Source organism: Lissotriton vulgaris, unplaced genomic scaffold (assembly GCF_964263255.1).
Source record: "Lissotriton vulgaris unplaced genomic scaffold, aLisVul1.2 SCAFFOLD_5125, whole genome shotgun sequence".
NCBI lineage: Eukaryota > Metazoa > Chordata > Amphibia > Caudata > Salamandridae > Lissotriton > Lissotriton vulgaris.
In genome coordinates, this window is record NW_028241590.1 from 21,732 (window position 1) to 41,402 (window position 19,671).

A 19,671-nucleotide genomic window follows, 5' to 3' on the forward strand; every position below is an offset into this window, starting at 1 on the left:
TCACACCACAAGATACCGGGAGCCACATGGTAGACAACAGACGAGTCATGGACACTGCGGACAATGGGCCAACTCCAGAGCAAATTACAAACAGTCAAAATTATGTCCTTTTAACGGCAGCGGCGATGGCAGCACATGATCCCAAAATACAGCTGATTCATCGAAATCATCGGATGCAGTGATGGTGCGCTCTGAATTTGAAACTAGCCTGACACTGTTTCCTTCAATTACTGCACAAATGGCTGGAGACTACGAGAGCTGTGGTACAGGGATGATCGGGAGTGGTAACGTATATGCTATTCCGCATTTTGCTTTGTTATTGTAAGCTAGTGTTTAAGGGTCTAGATACTTGGAGCTGTGGGGGGAAGTATATAGGATTAATAAGTACATTCCTTTGTTGTGCAGTGAAATGCCCGTTCGGAATAGGGAAGTTGTTACCTTCTACCCCCCTAGCGAATGCACTCTGCCATTTCTTATTTGGAGTCTATGTTGGACTTGTGTTTCATGTTTGGTCCTCTGTTGTTTTCTGAGGCGAACCTAGTGTTTGAGAATTTAGTTGGTAATGCATGCTCGGCCCTCGCACTCACGACACCTTACTGGCTCAGAAATTCACGTGCTGCGGGGACATCACACCTCCTGTTTCAATATGACATTACACAACAAGCATAAATATTGCACCTGGAATGTGAGGGGCATGGGTTCAGTCCATAAGAGACATCGTATTCTGGCACAGCTGAACAGAAGAAGGATAGAATCAGCTTTCCTTTAGGAAACTCACCTGACTCATGATGAAGCGCCTAAATTGCGGATGAAATGGAGGGGACAATTGTTTTTCACTGATTATTCCGCATTTGGGGGGTGGCGATCTGGGTGCGTAGTGTTGTCCCCTTTAAGTTACTAGAGCAAAGAGTTGACCTACACAGCAGATATGTACTGCTTCATGGCTTACTGGATGGGGCACACAATCTCGTAGGGAGTCTATATGCCCTGAACACAGACCAGGATAGTTACCTGGCGACACTTAGTGTGACACTGATGGACTGGTCTGACTACCGCTTAGTACTAGGGGTTGACTTTAATGTGGTGTTGGATATTGATTTTGATAGGTCGCACCCCCCGCTGCATGTAGCTGAGAGTCGAAAACAAACGGACGCCCTTAAGGGATGCACAGGGGGTTTGTGAGCTACACAACACCTGGTGAGTGAAAAACCAGGGACGCAGAGAATATTCCTTTTACTCACCTCCACACCGGCTACATACTAGAATAGACAGATTATTTTGCTCCGAAGCACTGCTGAGCTCTCTTGACAGCATGCTGCACATGGGCAAGACACTGTCGGACCACAATCCAGTGGAGTTATACCTACAGTGGGGTAGGATCCTGACCCCGATACCGACATGGAGATTGAAGCCCCAACTGCCGGAGGACCAAATCTTCTGTAGCACCTTGTCAGAAGCGATTGTTAATTATTTCTCCGAGAATTCAGGGTCTGCTAGCACAAGTCAACTAGAATGGGGCGCCTTCAAAACAGTTATATGGGGGGTGGCAATAGGTACGAAATGGGGAGTTAGACTCACTCTCATAAACCGGCTAGCGGAAGTGGAAGGTTAACTGAGCACACTTGAAGGGGAGGCAGCGGGGACAAATGAGCAACTAACACAGCTACAGGAAGCCAACATGCAGTATGAGAGCTCTTAGAGGATTTGCGAAAAATAGATTTTTGACTCTACACACAGAAGCAACACGCACATGCAGACAGAGCAGGCCCCCTACTGGTAAAACTGGTTAAAAACGCTCCCACACCATCCCCTATTCTAGAGATTCAGGCTACTGAGGGTGGTATTGTCACCATGAAGCTGGAAATCAACACTGCGTTTCAAGATTATTATGAGTACCTCTATAGACAACCAGCAGATCACAACGATGCAGACTTTGTACCTTTCTTTGACGGGTTGCAGCTGCCGCAACTAACGCAACAGCAGCGTGAAGAACTAACGAGGCCGGTGACTGGAATAGAAATCAGACAGACGATCAAAGCTCTACCACGCAATAAAACCCCTGGTAATGACGGCCTGCCTATCGAATTTTATGGGCTATATGCTGATTTGCTGGTACCGCACCTGAAATGTCTATATCAAAAATCACTGGAAGCAGGTGTGCTCCCCCTAGCAATGTTACAGGCGACTGTGGTCCCACTATTCAAACCTGGGAGAGACGGTTCGGACATGTCAGGATACAGACCCTTATCACTACTCAACTCGGATTATAAAATTCTGAGTAAACTGTTGGCCAATAGGCTATGTCAATTTATTCCGAAGTTGATACACATTGATCAATGCGGATTCGTATCCGGGAGGAGTACGGCGCTTAATATCAGATGCCTGCATCAAATTATGATGGGTATATTTGGCTCGGGGACAAAAGAGGGGTGCATATCCCTTGACCTACGGCAGGCTTTCGACTCGCTACACCGGGACTACATGCTCTATACCCTTTCCAGGTTTGCAATACCGGCCGAATATATTGCATGGGCGCGGCTACTATACACACATCTAACTGCTTGTGCACACACAGGACAGCATATATCACAACAATATACAGTGGCTAGAGGTACCAGACAAGGATGTCCACTGCCGTCTTTACTTTTTATCTTGGCATTGGAACCCCTTTTACATAGGCTCCATTCCCTATCCAGGTGTAAGGGAATTGCGAGAGGCCCCGCAATTCATATTGTCTTTGCATACGCCGACAACATCATTTTGTACATAAAAAATATGGATATGGATCTCGTGCTCCTGCCCTCAACTTTTGATTCCTTTCGGGAGTTGTCTGGCCTCACGGTTAACGCTGCCAAATCTTATGTTTTCTTTTTTGACGGCCCCGCGCGTGGTGGATGATTGCGTTTTGGCCAACAGGAATTCAGTATAGCACCCGACACCTTCAGGTATTTGAGTATACAGATTTATCGTGACGCAACAGACTTGCTCGAAGGCAATCTGATTCGCGCTGTCACTGTTCTCAAAACACAGGTTAAGTTCTGGACCTCACTTCACCAATCAATGGCTGGAAGGGCTGCTCTTACCAAGGCTGCTTTATTACTTCACTAACCTGCCCGTATTGGTGCCGGGAGGGATTTTTTAATTATTGAACTCTCTAATGACAGAGCTGATTTGGGGGAAAAGACGCAGACGAATTAGCCTAATGAAACTACAACTGAGTACAGGACAGGGAGGACTGGGAGTGCCAGATTTGAAGGCGTACTGCTTTGCTAGCCAACTGCAGTGGCTTGCGTACTGGCTAGCGGGACGCAACTTGCAGAAACTAGGGGTATTGTATTGGGCCTGGGACTGAGGAGATATCCACAGACTACTACTCCCCAAGGCCCGGATCAACGGCCCAGATCAACGGCACCCACCTGCTATGGATAGCGCTGATAAACTGGAGACATGCATTGCGATACACGAAGCAAACATCACCATACGTTCCCACCATCCCGCTGCAGGGTATTCCTCTACAAACAGGGGTAGTGACTAATCGTGCTCTACGGGCGTGGTCCGAAACAGGAATTACTACTGTAGGAGCGTTCTTCTCAGAAGGGGTTCTAATGTCACATGAGGCCTTTGTACGCGAGTATGGAACCTCGGACAGGTTGTTCCTTTTACATGCCAGTATTTTGAGATTTATTAGAGACACATGGACCCAAGGGGGTACTGAACCCGCTACAAATGCACTCATTACTATGCAGTACTTAATAGGACATGGGGCACACTTGACCTAATGGTTGTCACGGGGGATCCGAACGGTTGTGGCAATCTCGTAGTAGTCACTTGCTTTTGCAGATAAAGACTGGGACACTATAATAGGCTACCCTAGGAAGGTGTATTTCAACTCCCAAATTCAAGTTCATCCAATTGGTGCTGTTACACAGAGCGTATTTGACCCCACATAGGCTAAGCACCATGTTTTCAGGCGCAGAAGACACTTGCCCCCATTGTCACACACCCAGCACGGGACTAATACACATGAAATGGAACTGCCCGAGAGTAAGACTCTACTGGACGTCGGTGTGTCGGATACTGGCAACCGTCACCCCAGTACGCAACAATGGCACAATGGAATACTGTATACTGGGCCTGGGACCCCGTGGGAAGAAAGGTAATCCAACTCATAGATTTGCTAATCTTGCACTACTCCTAGCAAAAAGAAACATCACAATACTTTGGAAAGCCACCAGGGCTCTATCACTACAGGAGTGGCATGCGGAAATGGTCAGATGGGGGAAGGCAGCGGGGGCTGAACTACAAAGGGAAGAATATAGTTCCTTACGTAGAACACCAATATCTATGGTTTGGAATACGATGATGGAGGAATACACCGTGATAGATATACTATCATACTGAGAACGTATAGATGCTCCTTAACTGAATCCCCCAAAAAACAGGGAATGTCTGCAAAAGTCTGTGTCTGCACTGTTCTCTAATCATGGACGGGGTGAGAAATGAGTAGAGTGTACTACAGAGGAAATGGGTACATAAGGGAAGGATTAAACATGTGAATATGTTACTAGCCGGGAAGTTGGCCGAGCCAAAGGGCGGTGGGAGGGATAAGGAGTTTGTTATGTTAGGCTAAATGTGAAATGTGAAGATATGACTGTAAATGTAACTGATATATGATGGCTGTATTTAGAGCAGAGGCATTTGGGAGCCAGGGACGCATATTGTTTTGAAACCATTGATATACTTATTTGTATTGCAACAGTGACGTAATGTTACTCATGTATTGCATAGACTCCATTGGACCGCTGTAACGGCCAGATGTATAATTATTGTAAAACCAAGTAAAATACGCTGCACAAATAGACTGTCGATATACTGACCTGCATTCCATGCATAACTGTTGCGCAAAATCAATAAAAATATGTTTTAAAAAAAAAGGTGATTCCCAAGTCGGTTGCAAAGAACTGAAGTGGAGTTGTATCACTGGAATGCTAGCTGGATGTAGAGGAATTAAAATTGTGCAAGAAGTGCAGGAAGTTAAAGATGTTTGGGGAACGGACCCTTGTTGGGGCACTCTCCAGCACATCATTTGTAACATGTCAAGTTTCAACTTACTTGAATGGTGAATTCTTTCATAACTGGAAAATAAATTTGACAGTTGTAAAATAGAGTAGGTCATGGTTATGGGATTTTGTATGAATGCTGAGCCTGCTCATTTGATTTTTGTTCTATTGTTTTTCATTCCATTTAGGGCCTGATTACGAGTTTGGCAGTCCATTGGACCGCCAGACTCGTGTTTGAAATGTTGTGGGGTTCACAGACCACTTCACCAGCGGTCCAACCACCATATTACAGGTACCGCGGTTGGACCGCCAGAGAACCGCCGCAACCACCAGTGTTCCAAAATCCCAGGCAGTAGTGCACTAATATGAGGCGACAATATGGTTGGTGGTGCAGCTGCGGCACTTCAAAGCATATTATGAGTTTCCTTACTGCCCTCCTTTTCATGGCAGTGAGCCTGCCATGAAAAAGGGTGGTGGAGAGGAAACTTAGGGGGCCCTACATGGCCCCCCTATCTTTCTGCATCCCAGTTCTAGCAATTTACAGTCCATGTCGTGCTGTGGCTTTCCCACGGCGCTGCCTTTCTAAGGCTCTCCTATTTGCCGTGAGCCAGCTGCCTCAGGATTGCCCATCCAGATTACAATTTGTAATCTGGAGGGTGGTCAGTGGGGGTGCTTGGCGGTATGTGAGTGGGGCAGTGGAATGCTGCTCTGCTCCCACACCTCCAAACTCATTATCAGGCCTTTAGTCAACATATGAATGCCCCTTTTTGCCCTTTGAGGACATAATTGATTAATTTGGCTGGAACATAGTCATGGGTATGTTGACGCACCAGTACAATGAACATTTAAAAGGGTCCGTTCACAGGAAACTGAGTATCCAGTGATCAAATACAAGTTCATTGAAATGCACAGAACTCGGTTTCTCCAATTCTCAATTATGCAGATTTATTAACATGTTAAAATTGTCCTTATAGAAAGCAAAATTTTATATGATCAGGGAACTAGCATTAATCGAACCAAAGTCATAAATTCTAAATACAAAAGGACCATATATGGCAAACACGTTCTGCATATAATAAACAGCAGTTCTCTCTGTTCTGAATAAAGATAGCAAATTGAATAATAATGTGGGAAGGCATAACCACCATCTTTTCTGTGGTATTTCCCCAGATTCTTGGCTTTTTTAGCTGAACCCATTTTTGTTGGCCAAAAGGCGCTGCATACTTTACCCCTGCTATACAGTGGAAAACTGCTGGTGCTCTTCTGGCTAAACATGGTAAAATTGGCATTCACCTTATTGGGAAATTGAATTAACTTATAAATCCCTAGTACATGGCACTGCATGTACCCAGGGCCTGTAAATTATATTCTATGAGTGGACTTGTAGAGTAAATATCCACAGGTAGATGATGAAAATAATAAGTTTATTTGTACATAAGAAGCACTCCCTGCATACAATCTCAAGTCTCCAAGAGATTAGCGGTAACTGACTCCACATTACAGTTGCAGCATAGAATACAACAAGAACAAACTGTAAGTGGTAGCGAGGCATGCACAATCAAGCAATAACATGACACGAGACATGTACTTGAATGAAAACACTGGCACGAGTCTATGTGAATGAATGCGCGAGCGTATACTCGCGCTGATGACTCGTGCATTGGATACACAACACACCTTCCTTCCTTATGAAAGAAAAAAAAACAAAAAAAAACAACCTAAAAATTACATTTTTCCTGTCAAGTAAGCAACAAAATCTGACAACCACTTTGGTTTCTTAGTAATTCTTTTGGGTAAAGGAACACCATGTTGAACAGCAACATCTTGACTGGTGATACTATTACTTGAACAACAAGGTACAGTAGATGCAGTATTTTGATTGGTATAACAACTGCTTGAACAGCAAGGTATAGCAGCTGTGTCATCACAAACTACACCCTTACTGGAATCCTCATCCAAGAAGGATAAATCAGAGTGTTCAGGAATAGGTTCTTTACGATAAACATCCTTGTCAGCTTTGAGAATAGCAATTCTACTGAGATTCCAAACTTTATTGTTAGATAATCTCACAGAGTTTTTTAATACCTCTAAAACTTCAAAAGGACCCATAAATGAACTTTCACCTTTCTTGACCTTCCATGGTTTTTTAACCTTCACCATCATACCAACTTCCACTCTCGGATCCTTTTTTGAACCACATTTCTCATCAAAATACTTTTTATTAGAACAATGAGTGCGAACAAGATTTTCTTTAACTATACTCTGATCCACACTTGAAGAAGTAGATTTGACCAACCACGAAGGGTTCACCTTAGTTCTAGGAATTCTTCCCCTCATGATCTCAAAAGGAGAATATCCAGTCATGGAATTCATGGTTGTCCTGTACATCCACACCTTCTTAAAAATTTCAACTTCCCATTTTTTGTCATCATTATCAGTAAACTGTATAGCACCCTTCAAAACCCTATTGAATCTCTCTATTACTCCATTCCCACTAGGATTGTATAAAGAAGTAGTTGAATGGGCAATCCCAAGCCTTGAAAAATAATCATTGGCTTTCTTTGAATTGAATTGTACACCATTGTCAGATATAATTCTTACCGGTAGACCTTCTTCAATAAAAACTTTATCCAGAAAACAAAGAACCGAATCTGTATCTATTTTTTGGACAATCTTGATAATTGGCCATTTGGAAAAAATGTCAATGACTGCAATGACATACTTAGATTCACAACCAATAGGACCCATGATGTCTATGGCAATGGTTTCCCAAGGGTTGTTGGGAATAGTATGCGCACCCATATTGGGTTTTAGAGCAACTAAAGACTTATCTGAATTAGCACATACTACACAATTCCTAACTAACCGTTCAATAAACATGTCCATCCCTGGCCACCAAAATAAATGCTTAACTTGTTGCTTGGTCCTAACCATGCCACTATGACCTTCATGGCCCTGTAAAACTATAACTTTCCTCACACCTTCTGGAGGAACAATACGTTCACCTCTTTTGATGATATTCTCACAACATGAAAGTTCTGACCTCACTTCCCAAAAGCTCTTCAACTCTGAGTTCAAACACTTTTTGTCGGGCCAAGTACCAGTGATATAATCAGCAACATTCTTTAAAATTTCATCATCCTCAAATTTCTCTCTCCACAGAGTTTGATCAATAGAAATAGGACCCTCATCATGAATCATGGCAATCTGGAAATCGTCCCATTCATTGTGTAAATCCTCTTGAATAGGTAAAGGCATCCTAGATAGAAAATCAGCAGAAACATTCTCTCTGCCAGGCAAATATTGTATATTATAAATAAAGTCTTGTAAACGCATGGACATGCGTGCAATGCGGGCTGAGGCTCTCAACATGCCTTCTGTAGTGAGGAGCCGTACCAAAGGTTTGTGATCACTCCTCAGTGTACATTCCTTACCCCAAACAAACACTCTGAAATGTTCTAAAGCCCAAATGCACGCTATTGTTTCTCTTTCTATTGTGGAATACTTTTCCTCAGCAGGGGTAAGAGCCCTGGATGCATGCGCAATAATAACTTCTTTACCCTCCTTAGTTTTTTGAGTAAACACAGTACCCAGTCCTTTTGCGCTAGCATCAGTAGTAATAATGTTTTGCAGAGAAGGGTCAAAACAAGAGAGAGCACTTGCTGAATAGATACCACTCTTCACATCACAAAACTCCTTCTCACATTCACTTGTCCATTCAAAAACAACTCTATTTTTAATTAACTGTCTGATGTTATATGTTCTGCACGAAAAATCAGGCACATACCTGGCGTAGAACTCGACTAAACCTAAAAAGGATCTTACATCATCTTTAGACTGAGGATGAGGGGCAGACTTAATTGCCTCTAAAAGCGAAGGTTTTGGTTTGACACCTTCTGCACACAGTTCATGACCCAAGTAATTTACAAAATGAACACCAAATTTGCATTTCTCATGCTTAATGGTAAGGCCATGTGTATTAAGTGCATTCAAAACTTCTTCTAAAGCAGTAATGTGCTTGTCCTTATCATCGTTGAATACCAATATGTCATCCTGAAAACGGATAGCATTTTTACAATCTTTTAAAATGTCTTGCATAACTCTCTGAAAAATTGCTGCTGCGGACGCCAGACCAAAAGGCGTAATAAATGCGGTAAGGTCTTTGCTTTTCTCATTTAGCTCTATCTGATGGTAAGCAGCAGATAAGTCGATAGTTGAAAAAATATTTGACCCCCCAACAACAGACAACATTTCAGAGATACGAGGAAGAGGGAATTGATCTACAACAATATTGTTGTTGAGGTGGCGAAGGTCAATGCATAGTCTCACCTTGCCATTGGCCCGTCTAGCAACCACTATGGGCGAAACCCATTCAGATGATTCTATTCTATCTATTATGCCACCTTCCACCAAAGCATTTAATTCATTTTTAACTTCCTCTCTGACAGCAAAAGGGATATTTCTAGCTTTGTGTATTTTTGGACAAGCATTATCTTTTAAGCGAATTTCGTGTTTGAAGTTAGTTAACATCCCAATGCCTTTAGAAAAAACATTTGGAAACTTTTTTAACATTAATGAGGAAATACCATTCTGCTCATCAATTAACATCACTGGATTGGGACTATTAGGATCCAGAACAATGTCAAGTTTACCAAAGTCAAACCAGCTAAGCACTGAAGGACCCTTTTTTGAAACATACAATTTTGCTATACACTTTCTGTTCTTGAACCTGAAAACTAAAGTTCTGAAGCCTAAAATATCTATCCTTCCACCTGAATATCCCTCAGGATTGATATCACTGTCTTCTAAATGACTACCTAGTCTTGGTACAAATAATTTTTTCCAAACCGATTCACACACTATAGAGTAAGGTGATCCTGAATCAGCATACATGTTGATCTTTACACCTCCAATAACCATATCACATAATGGTTTCTTCTTAATAGTGTTGTCATTTACATTCAAGATTACAGAGTCTTTTATGTTTAAAACAAAAGAGCAGCTATTAGAGTCATTAGTGAAATCTTCATCATCACTATTTTCACTTAGTTCAATACATTTCACTTTTTGGTTAACTTTACCTCTTCTGCAAGCAGAAGTAAAGTGTCCTATTAAGCCACAATTGGAACATTTCTGTTTTAAACCTGGACAAGTTGTGTTATTAGCCAAGTGTGACTTGCTGTTGCATCTAAAACACTTAAGGTTACTTTTTGAATCTTCAGGATTCCCTTTAGGAGAAGATATTTGTTTCTTTTTAAAAGAATCCTTATTTTTACTATCATATTTATGATAATTTTTTGCAACAACATCTTTACTAACTGAAGCATCTTTGCCTTTAACCTGTAATGCACTCCTACAGGAAAGTTCAGCTTTTCTTACAATGGATACTACAAAATCTAAGTTTTCATCACCATTTATCCATAATCTTTCCTGTATAGTTTCATTACTGGAGTGCATAACCACCTGATCTCTGGTAAGATCTTCTTGTAAATTACCAAATTTACAATCTAAAGCTAGAGTTTTAAGAGAGGAGACAAAATTATCTACAGATTCTTCACTTAACTGTTTTCTCTGGAAAAACTTAAATCTAGAAATTCCTATGCATACTTTGGGAGAACAGTATTTATCAAAATCAAACACAGCTTTATCAAATACATTCATGTCACCACTTGCTTGTGATGTAGGGAGTTGATTGAAGGCTTTTAATCCTTCAGGTCCCAGACAGTGTAAGAAGATACCTTTTTTTTCTGGAGCTTTCATTTTACCATTGGCATCTAATGTCTCAATATATTTTAAAAAATAAGCTTTCCATTCAATCCAAGGCATACAAGGAGAACTACCAGCTGACCAATAGCTTTGTGGTGGAGAAAGAGTATAACCTTGAGCACACATAATGATGAAAACAAGAGATTAAATAGGTTAATTTACACTGAATATCAATAACAAGTGTAACATTAAATAAACAAAATAAAAAAAATATCTGTAACAATGAGAAGAATAAAGTACTTGGTTGTTGAAGAGAAAAAAAAATAGTCAACAATTCCTGAAGAATAAGAACGTTTTCCTGTGTTCATTTGAAGATTACCGCAGTTTTTCTGTATTTCAATTCCTACTCCGCTTTTCTGCCTTTCACATTTTCACTCCGCTTCTCTGGTTTATTTCCCCGTTTAAAAAAAAAAAAAAAAAACTGTAATCAGACACAGCCGGGAAAACAAATGAAGTCACCTCTTTAGTTTCCAGTAATAGAGGATAACCAATTGAGAGCAGCGTATCAAACGAAGTGCAGCAAACGCTTCCGCCTAAAATCATCCACTCGTACGTGTAGATGAAGGGATTCACAGCGTGAAGAAAAACGAAAACGCGCACTTCAACGAGCAGAAAAGGGACGTAGATGAATTCCTCACGTCGGATAGTTGTTCTTTGCTTCCGTAGCAGGTACAGAAATCAATAGAAATATTTAGTGACTTTCCGAAGTTCAACAGGAAAGAAGTAAAATGCGTAAAATTTGCATAAATTTGAGCAGGAAATGCTTCTCGGAAGGTTGCTCCGTCCCTCGTCGCCAAATTGTAGAGTAAATATCCACAGGTAGATGATGAAGATAATAAGTTTATTTGTACATAAGAAGCACTCCCTGCATACAATCTCAAGTCTCCAAGAGATTAGCGGTAACTGACTCCACATTACAGTTGCAGCATAGAATACAACAAGAACAAACTGTAAGTGGTAGCGAGGCATGCACAATCAAGCAATAACATGACACGAGACATGTACTTGAATGAAAACACTGGCACGAGTCTATGTGAATGAATGCGCGAGCGTATACTCGCGCTGATGACTCGTGCATTGGATACACAACAGGACTGAAGCAAGGAATATGCCACTTGCTAAAGTAGCATTGTAAAACATATCACGAGGCCTCATCTTGCAAACTGTGTGTGCAGTTTTACACAAGCATTTCAACCTGGCAAAATAAACATTTTGCGAAGCATAAACCTTCCCTTATGAAAACCTAGAGGCCACTTCTACGATATACCTGAAATACCCATAGGGCAGGGTGCCTGTTTTTAAATGGTAGTACATGTGTACTTCAGTTTTATATGTCCTGGTAGGGAAAAGTCTACAAAGTAGTTTTTCACTGTGGCAAGTCTGGCTCTCCCAAAGAAAAGCACGGGGTTGCATAATATCACCTTATAATAACTTCAGTTTAGGAATAGCTGGAACAAGGATTGAATGACTCAGATTAATACTAATTTAAAATTCAATATAATGGTAAAGTCAGATTCTAAATTACTGTGTTCAGTGTCACCTGACTGTTATTAGCTCTGCTGTGGAGAGATGTGTATTGCTCCTAGACAATGCACAACCTGCTTTGTTATGGAGACATTTTTTTCCCCATGATATGACGGTCCTCTGAGCTGTGCATAATAACTCAATTACACTTTCAAAAGTGCCTACTCTGTCACAAGCAGAAATAACTTACACCTTGGCCTGCCCCCGCATTGTTCTGATAGCCAGCCACACACCAATCCCAGTGGGGTAGGGGCTGCCATAGATCCGGTTTTGAGTGACCACAAGGGAGTCTTTGTCCATTATATCCACACCTCTAGGTGGAGACAGGGACCTCTGACCAGGATAATAATAGTTCTGCCATGCTAGATTGAAGTAGGGATGGGAACTGTGTGATACCTTACAGTATAAAATGGAGAAAGTGTAGCAAAAGAGGGTAGGGTTGTCTTGTGTACTGGTTTTGCCTTTGCAATGTGTTAAGTTAGCATGTGCTAGTTAGAATTTTAAACACCATTTTTCCTTTTCTGCTACCTCTGCACACCACACATTTTGTTATTATAGCTTTTCGCCTAGTTAGGTATTTTGCTTTACACGAGAATAACATGTTTGCTTATAATATCAGCTTTGCTTGGTAAGCTATGTCTGCACAGTGAGTGCTGAGGCCTTCAAGGTTGTTTCAACACAGCGCTTATTGTTTGGATTGATCAGCGCACAGAGTAGACATAATATGGATGCAGCTGTGGCCAACTTTGGGTTTAGGCGCGACTAATAATGCACTCCTAAAGACAGGAGACACTTGATGAATATCCGTATGCAGAGAGTTGGTGTAGGAGATTATGTGATCCATTCCTGCTGAACCCAAAGGTATGGGCCCGCCCTTCTAAACCCAAAGAGACCTTCTGTAGATATAATATAATATACTAGCTAGGGAGAGTAAACTGAGGTTCTTTTTAGAACTGTTTCCTTTAGCCTTTTAACATGCTTTCACCTTTTGTATTTTATGGAATAGTAACCATGCTGTTAACCTTGTTTCTTATAATATGTTTGCTTGTACTAGCTAAAATACTGCGTTTGAGAACACTGCATTAGAAATAAACATTTCAAACTTGCACGTGTCCTCATTGACTCCTCGTTCTGGATTGATATGTTAGTATAACGAAAGAGTGTTCATGTGTTCCACGTTACCTGAGGTGTTCTAAGTCCACGTTCTGAGTTGTCTAAATCATTGGGGTTTTGTAAGTACCAATGAGACACTGATTGCTAGTCTGGCAAGGGACTTTGGATGCTGAGGTGAGTTTTGGCATACCCTAATTCACTGAGGTTCCAAGTCTCTATGCACAGTTCTGTATATGATTTAGAAAAGGGGGTGGTGATGAACAGAGTGTCTGAGTTAAACAGACCACTCTTACCCAGTCCAAAGATCAGGGCTTGATCCATCACCGTTATTTATCTCACTGCCCCATCCCAGCTCAGAACCTGGCTATATGCAAATCAGTCTGTCCCTGGCCCAGTGCATCATGGGAACAGGGCAGACTAAACTACCAAGCCAATTCTTCACCAGAAAGGAGACAGGCTACCGGGGACCGGTTTCTGGCATTCCAGCCTTCTTCGGCCCGGCTTGCTTGAATCCTGATGGAGCAGTGAGAAAGGGACTCATGTCTGAGCATACCCTGCCACACTTATAGTGGCCAAAAACGATTTAGAAAAGGGGGTGGTGATGAACAGAGTGTCTGAGTTAAACAGACCACTCTTACCCAGTCCAAAGATCAGGGCTTGATCCATCACCGTTATTTATCTCACTGCCCCATCCCAGCTCAGAACCTGGCTATATGCAAATCAGTCTGTCCCTGGCCCAGTGCATCATGGGAACAGGGCAGACTAAACTACCAAGCCAATTCTTCACCAGAAAGGAGCCAAGCTACCGGGGACCGGTTTCTGGCATTCCAGCCTTCTTCGGCCCGGCTTGCTTGACTCCTGATGGAGCAGTGAGAAAGGGACTCATGTCTGAGCATACCCTGCCACACCTATAGTGGCCAAAAACGATTTAGAAAAGGGGGTGGTGATGAACAGAGTGTCTGAGTTAAACAGACCACTCTTACCCAGTCCAAAGATCAGGGCTTGATCCATCACCGTTATTTATCTCACTGCCCCATCCCAGCTCAGAACCTGGCTATATGCAAATCAGTCTGTCCCTGGCCCAGTGCATCATGGGAACAGGGCAGACTAAACTACCAAGCCAATTCTTCACCAGAAAGGAGACAAGCTACCGGGGACCGGTTTCTGGCATTCCAGCCTTCTTCGGCCCGGCTTGCTTGAATCCTGATGGAGCAGTGAGAAAGGGACTCATGTCTGAGCATACCCTGCCACACCTATAGTGGCCAAAAACGATTTAGAAAAGGGGGTGGTGATGAACAGAGTGTCTGAGTTAAACAGACCACTCTTACCCAGTCCAAAGATCAGGGCTTGATCCATCACCGTTATTTATCTCACTGCCCCATCCCAGCTCAGAACCTGGCTATATGCAAATCAGTCTGTCCCTGGCCCAGTGCATCATGGGAACAGGGCAGACTAAACTACCAAGCCAATTCTTCACCAGAAAGGAGACAAGCTACCGGGGACCGGTTTCTGGCATTCCAGCCTTCTTCGGCCCGGCTTGCTTGAATCCTGATGGAGCAGTGAGAAAGGGACTCATGTCTGAGCATACCCTGCCACACTTATAGTGGCCAAAAACGATTTAGAAAAGGGGGTGGTGATGAACAGAGTGTCTGAGTTAAACAGACCACTCTTACCCAGTCCAAAGATCAGGGCTTGATCCATCACCGTTATTTATCTCACTGCCCCATCCCAGCTCAGAACCTGGCTATATGCAAATCAGTCTGTCCCTGGCCCAGTGCATCATGGGAACAGTGCAGACTAAACTACCAAGCCAATTCTTCACCAGAAAGGAGACAAGCTACCGGGGACCGGTTTCTGGCATTCCAGCCTTCTTCGGCCCGGCTTGCTTGAATCCTGATGGAGCAGTGAGAAAGGGACTCATGTCTGAGCATACCCTGCCACACTTATAGTGGCCAAAAACGATTTAGAAAAGGGGGTGGTGATGAACAGAGTGTCTGAGTTAAACAGACCACTCTTACCCAATCCAAAGATCAGGGCTTGATCCATCACCGTTATTTATCTCACTGCCCCATCCCAGATCAGAACCTGGCTATATGCAAATCAGTCTGTCCCTGGCCCAGTGCATCATGGGAACAGGGCAGACTAAACTACCAAGCCAATTCTTCACCAGAAAGGAGACAAGCTACCGGGGACCGGTTTCTGGCATTCCAGCCTTCTTCGGCCCGGCTTGCTTGACTCCTGATGGAGCAGTGAGAAAGGGACTCATGTCTGAGCATACCCTGCCACACCTATAGTGGCCAAAAACGATTTAGAAAAGGGGGTGGTGATGAACAGAGTGTCTGAGTTAAACAGACCACTCTTACCCAGTCCAAAGATCAGGGCTTGATCCATCACCGTTATTTATCTCACTGCCCCATCCCAGCTCAGAACTAACGGTGGGCGGCCAGCTACGCTCCGTCTGCGGAGTGTGCGTAGTGCCGCCTACTCCGCATTTTGCGGAGCTGGCGGAGCCAGGCGGCACTACGCACGCTCCGCAGACGGAGCGTAGCTGGCCGCCACCCGCCTCCCTCCCGCCCTCCCTAAATACTTTAAAATAAAGGAACGCAATCATTTTAAAAGCACTTACCTTGCCGCCGCTGGCCGCCGCGTTCCCCGGGGCTCGTTATCTTCCGTCTTCCGTATTTTGCAGTAATGCGCATGCACGGACGGCCGCGCATGCGCATTTTCACGAGAAAATGCGCATGCGCGGCCGCCCGCGCATGCGCATTATTGAAAAATACGGAAGACGGAAGATAACGAGCCCCGGGGAACGCGGCGGCCAGCGGCGGCAAGGTAAGTGCTTTTAAAATTATTGCGTTCCTTTATTTTAAAGTATTTAGGGAGGGCGGGAGGGAGGCGGGTGGCGGGGCTGGCGGCCAGTGGTTTTGCGGAGTGGGGCTACGCGGAGTGCGGAGGTGGGCGTAGTTTCTCGCCCACTTCGCGTAGCTCCGCGAAGCCCCACTCCGCGAACTCCGCCCAGGGTTACTCAGAACCTGGCTATATGCAAATCAGTCTGTCCCTGGCCCAGTGCATCATGGGAACAGGGCAGACTAAACTACCAAGCCAATTCTTCACCAGAAAGGAGACAAGCTACCGGGGACCGGTTTCTGGCATTCCAGGCTTCTTCGGCCCGGCTTGCTTGAATCCTGATGGAGCAGTGAGAAAGAGACTCATGTCTGAGCATACCCTGCCACACCTATAGTGGCCAAAAACGATTTAGAAAAGGGGGTGGTGATGAACAGAGTGTCTGAGTTAAACAGACCACTCTTACCCAGTCCAAAGATCAGGGCTTGATCCATCACCGTTATTTATCTCACTGCCCCATCCCAGCTCAGAACCTGGCTATATGCAAATCAGTCTGTCCCTGGCCCAGTGCATCATGGGAACAGGGCAGACTAAACTACCAAGCCAATTCTTCACCAGAAAGGAGACAAGCTACCGGGGACCGGTTTCTGGCATTCCAGCCTTCTTCGGCCCGGCTTGCTTGAATCCTGATGGAGCAGTGAGAAAGGGACTCATGTCTGAGCATACCCTGCCACACCTATAGTGGCCAAAAACGATTTAGAAAAGGGGGTGGTGATGAACAGAGTGTCTGAGTTAAACAGACCACTCTTACCCAGTCCAAAGATCAGGGCTTGATCCATCACCGTTATTTATCTCACTGCCCCATCCCAGCTCAGAACCTGGCTATATGCAAATAAGTCTGTCCCTGGCCCAGTGCATCATGGGAACAGGGCAGACTAAACTACCAAGCCAATTCTTCACCAGAAAGGAGACAAGCTACTGGGGACCGGTTTCTGGCATTCCAGCCTTCTTCGGCCCGGCTTGCTTGAATCCTGATGGAGCAGTGAGAAAGGGACTCATGTCTGAGCATACCCTGCCACACCTATAGTGGCCAAAAACGATTTAGAAAAGGGGGTGGTGATGAACAGAGTGTCTGAGTTAAACAGACCACTCTTACCCAGTCCAAAGATCAGGGCTTGATCCATCACCGTTATTTATCTCACTGCCCCATCCCAGCTCAGAACCTGGCTATATGCAAATCAGTCTGTCCCTGGCCCAGTGCATCATGGGAACAGGGCAGACTAAACTACCAAGCCAATTCTTCACCAGAAAGGAGACAAGCTACCGGGGACCGGTTTCTGGCATTCCAGCCTTCTTCGGCCCGGCTTGCTTGAATCCTGATGGAGCAGTGAGAAAGGGACTCATGTCTGAGCATACCCTGCCACACCTATAGTGGCCAAAAACGATTTAGAAAAGGGGGTGGTGATGAACAGAGTGTCTGAGTTAAACAGACCACTCTTACCCAGTCCAAAGATCAGGGCTTGATCCATCACCGTTATTTATCTCACTGCCCCATCCCAGCTCAGAACCTGGCTATATGCAAATCAGTCTGTCCCTGGCCCAGTGCATCATGGGAACAGGGCAGACTAAACTACCAAGCCAATTCTTCACCAGAAAGGAGACAAGCTACCGGGGACCGGTTTCTGGCATTCCAGCCTTCTTCGGCCCGGCTTGCTTGAATCCTGATGGAGCAGTGAGAAAGGGACTCATGTCTGAGCATACCCTACCACACCTATAGTGGCCAAAAACGATTTAGAAAAGGGGGTGGTGATGAACAGAGTGTCTGAGTTAAACAGACCACTCTTACCCAGTCCAAAGATCAGGGCTTGATCCATCACCGTTATTTATCTCACTGCCCCATCCCAGCTCAGAACCTGGCTATATGCAAATCAGTCTGTCCCTGGCCCAGTGCATCATGGGAACAGGGCAGACTAAACTACCAAGCCAATTCTTCACCAGAAAGGAGACAAGCTACCGGGGACCGGTTTCTGGCATTCCAGCCTTCTTCGGCCCGGCTTGCTTGAATCCTGATGGAGCAGTGAGAAAGGGACTCATGTCTGAGCATACCCTGCCACACCTATAGTGGCCAAAAACGATTTAGAAAAGGGGGTGGTGATGAACAGAGTGTCTGAGTTAAACAGACCACTCTTACCCAGTCCAAAGATCAGGGCTTGATCCATCACCGTTATTTATCTCACTGCCCCATCCCAGCTCAGAACCTGGCTATATGCAAATCAGTCTGTCCCTGGCCCAGTGCATCATGGGAACAGGGCAGACTAAACTACCAAGCCAATTCTTCACCAGAAAGGAGACAAGCTACCGGGGACCGGTTTCTGGCATTCCAGCCTTCTTCGGCCCGGCTTGCTTGAATCCTGATGGAGCAGTGAGAAAGGGACTCATGTCTGAGCATACCCTGCCACACCTATAGTGGCCAAAAACGATTTAGAAAAGGGGGTGGTGATGAACAGAGTGTCTGAGTTAAACAGACCACTCTTACCCAATCCAAAGATCAGGGCTTGATCCATCACCGTTATTTATCTCACTGCCACATCCCAGCTCAGAACCTGGCTATATGCAAATCAGTCTGTCCCTGGCCCAGTGCATCATGGGAACAGGGCAGACTAAACTACCAAGCCAATTCTTCCCCAGAAAGGAGACAAGCTACCGGGGACCGGTTTCTGGCATTCCAGCCTTTTTCGGCCCGGCTTGCTTGAATCCTGATGGAGCAGTGAGAAAGGGACTCATGTCTGAGCATACCCTGCCACACCTATAGTGGCCAAAAACGATTTAGAAAAGGGGGTGGTGATGAACAGAGTGTCTGAGTTAAACAGACCACTCTTACCCAGTCCAAAGATCAGGGCTTGATCCATCACCGTTATTTATCTCACTGCCCCATCCCAGCTCAGAACCTGGCTATATGCAAATCAGTCTGTCCCTGGCCCAGTGCATCATGGGAACAGGGCAGACTAAACTACCAAGCCAATTCTTCACCAGAAAGGAGACAAGCTACCGGGGACCGGTTTCTGGCATTCCAGCCTTCTTCGGCCCGGCTTGCTTGAATCCTGATGGAGCATTGAGAAAGGGACTCATGTCTGAGCATACCCTGCCACACCTATAGTGGCCAAAAACGATTTAGATGTGAGACCCTTGCTCATTGCACCATCAGGATTCAAGCAAACCGGGCCGAAGACGGCTGTAATGCCAGAAACCGGTCCCCGGGAGCTTGTTTCCTTCCCAGTGTAAGAATTGGCTTTTGTAGTTTGGTTTGCCCTGTTCCCATCATGCACTGGGACAGGAACAGACTAATTTGCATACAGCCAGGTTC

General features: G+C 44.5%; 1 long non-coding RNA gene across 1 annotated transcript in view; it reads left to right on the forward strand.

The window, feature by feature from the left end:
• The first annotated feature begins 224 nt into the window (after positions 1-224).
• LOC147670608 (uncharacterized) overlaps positions 225-19,671 on the forward strand; it is a 58,545-nt gene continuing 39,098 nt past the window's right edge. Inside the window, exon 1 of the long non-coding RNA XR_015303647.1 lies at positions 225-284. This is a non-coding gene — a long non-coding RNA (uncharacterized LOC147670608). The remainder of the gene's footprint in view (positions 285-19,671) is intronic.